The sequence below is a fragment of the Lathyrus oleraceus genome, chromosome 4 (genome assembly GCF_024323335.1).
Source record: "Lathyrus oleraceus cultivar Zhongwan6 chromosome 4, CAAS_Psat_ZW6_1.0, whole genome shotgun sequence".
In the NCBI taxonomy this organism is placed as follows: Eukaryota; Viridiplantae; Streptophyta; class Magnoliopsida; order Fabales; family Fabaceae; genus Lathyrus; species Lathyrus oleraceus.
Window position 1 is genome coordinate 353,099,659 of NC_066582.1, and position 3,413 is coordinate 353,103,071.

The following is a 3,413-nucleotide window of genomic DNA, read 5'->3' on the forward strand; positions in this document are numbered from 1 at the left end:
TTCATCATTCCACATACATTCAAGATCAAACATCAATTAACCATGGATCATCATATACAACTCAAATCGAAGCGAAGAAAAAATTTCATCCAAACTTGAATTGAGCATAACTTTCTGTATAGTGCACCAAATCACTCAAAATTTGTACCAGAATCATCACCATTCAAGGATCTACAAGAACATCACAATAATTTGCAAAATTAAAGAGATCGAAAACTAACCTTCTTGATGAGCAGAACTTGGAATCACGTGATGCAAGGCTTGTAAGGCTTCCAATCTTCTCTAGGATGCTTGTAGAGATGAATACTGGTGAGATTGAAGCTCAATTGCACACGAATCCAGCTCAAATTGCAATTGCCATGGAATCTTCAAGCTTTGCACATGAACAAATATGGCACGGTTTGCTTTGAATTCACGTCCAGTTCTACTAAAAAACGCTTCATGAACATGAATCAATCAAGAGAAAATGTTCTTGTGTGAAGAAATTGAGAAAAAGTTTGAGAGAAGATTTTGGATAATTTCTTGAATCTAGATCTGAAATGAATGCTAATGGTGGAAACAGTTATGATTAACTATATATACCACATGCTAATCATGTTTAGGAACTGTTTAGGCCAAATGCAAATGAGATTAATCAATTTTGAGGTGTATGTGCAAAATGTGTCTTTCACCTCCCATGCATGAGAAGCACGTGAACAGTGCCAAATTGTGGCCCAAATCCATTTAATCAATGTCCATGCAAGCTTTGGAAATGATTTTGTATGCCCATGATCATCCAAAATGATGTTATGCAATTTTCTTCAAAAATCTTCATGAATAATAACATGCCCATGCAAAGGAAATTTATGCCATGTAATGCTATGCTTGGAAAGTACCTGTCATGAGGATCAAAATGCAAAAAGAACCACTCAATTTGGATCTTTGGTTGAAAAGTTATGCTCATTTGAATTTTGAAACACACTTTTCCATGATTGGACCATATCTCCTCAACCACACATGAGAAATTCATGATCTTGGAATTTTTGGAAACAGGAGAGAAAGATATTCAACTTTCATGTTGGACAAAATTTCATTTGAAGCTTTCTTGATGATGTAATATTGAGTTGAAGTTGGTCCAAAACCTTGCCATTTTTGTAAAGTTCAAATTACAAGTCACTTGCTATTTTTGGAAAGTCTTGATCTGACTTCAAATTCTTCAATGTTGATACTTGAAATGTCAAATGAGACTTGTTTGAACATGAATGAAGCATCTCTAACCACTTCCCACCTTCAAATCCACAGTTGACTTTGTAGTTGACTTCTGTTGACTTTTGTGGGCCTCAGATGATTTGCACATGGACTGATGAGTTCTGAGCCTTCAATACTTGGTCAAGCTACTTCAAAGTGATCCTTGAGTCATGTAAGTTCATTGGAACCACCCTAGGGCTTTGATCTCATGCAAAATGCTCTTGTTGCCTTGCACTGTTGAATCTCATGACCAGTCTTGCTTGATGACATGTAATGGACTATGCCATGCTAATGCAATGTTAATGTGATGTTAATGACCTAAAAATGAAATGTATATACAAATGGGAGGTGCAAATTTGAGGTGCTACAGCTGCCCCTATTCAATCAACTGGGAACCTGAACGGATGAGAGCAACGGCTGTCAGACCTTCAAGGTAAACAGGGATTGAATACCAAAGAACCGTAGAAATTTGCACTCTGCGGGGATCCAAGAAAAGAAAGTTCACCAACAACAACTTCCACTGGGATCTAATATTTTCAGAAAAAGGAACCACATCCAGACATCGAAAGACGATGAATGGGAATAGAAATCACAACTAGACGCCAACGGACAACTAGGAAAAACTCGACGTTCATCGACACCAACAGAGAGGTGACCAGACATCAACAGATGACCTGGGGAAAAAGATATACAACCAGACGTCAAAGGACGAATGGGAAAAACTCAACGTTTATCAACACCAACAGAGAGGTGACCAGACATCAACGGATGACCTGGGGAAAAATATATACAACCAGACGTCAACGGACGAATGGGACAAACTCAACGTTTATCGAAACCAACGGAGAGGTGACCAGACATCAACGGATGAACTGGGAGAAAGAGATACAACCAAACGTCAACGGACGAATGGGAAAAACTCAACGTTTATCGACACCAACGGAGAGGTGACCAGACATCAACGGATGAATGGGAAGAAGACTCGACGTTTATCGACACCAACGGAGAGGTGACCAGACATCAATGGATGAACTGGTAAGACTCGACCAGACGTCAACGGACGAACGGGAGAAGCTCGACGTTTATCGACACCAACAGAGAGGTGACCAGACATCAACGGATGAACTGGGAAGACTCGACGTTTATCGACACCAACAGAGAGGTGACCAGACATCAACGGATGAACTGGGAAGAAGACTCGACGTTTATCGACACCAACGGAGAGGTGACCAGACATCAACGGATGAACTGGGAAGACTCGACCAGACGTCAACGGACGAACGGGAGAAGCTCGACGTTTATCGACACCAACGGAGAGGTGACCAGACATCAACGGATGAACTGGGAAGACTCGACGTTTATCGACACCAACGGAGAGGTGACCAGACATCAACGGATGAACTGGGAAGACTCGACCAGACGTCAACGGACGAACGGGAGAAGCTCGACGTTTATCGACACCAACAGAGAGGTGACCAGACATCAACGGATGAACTGGGAAGACTCGACGTTTATCGACACCAACGGAGAGGTGACCGGACATCAACGGATGAACTGGGAAGAAGACTCGACGTTTATCGATACCAACGGAGAGGTGACCAGACATCAACGGATGAACTGGGAAGACTCGACCAGACGTCAACGGACGAACGGGAGAAGCTCGACGTTTATCGACACCAACGGAGAGGTGACCAGACATCAATGGATGAACTGGGAAGACTCGACGTTTATCGATACCAACAGAGAGGTGACCAGACATCAACGGATGAACTGGGAAGACTCGACGTTTATCGACACCAACAGAGAGGTGACCAGACATCAACGGATGAATTGGGAAGAAGACTCGACGTTTATCGAGACCAACGGAGAGGTGACCAAACATCAACGGATGAACTAGGAAGACTCGATGTTTACCGACATCGAAAAGATGATGCGTACAGAAGTGAAGCAAGACCAGACATTTACCGATGACTGGGAGTAAGACTCGATGTTTACCGACACCGAAACAATGGTGTTTACCGACACTAAAAAAAGGACGATCAGACATTTACCGATGACTGGAATGAGACTCGATGTTTACCGACATCGAAACAATGGTGCATACCGACACCAAAGAAAGAACACACACGGGTGCTGACATGACAATTACCGGTATCACAGGGATGACATCTATATATGTCGAGGCA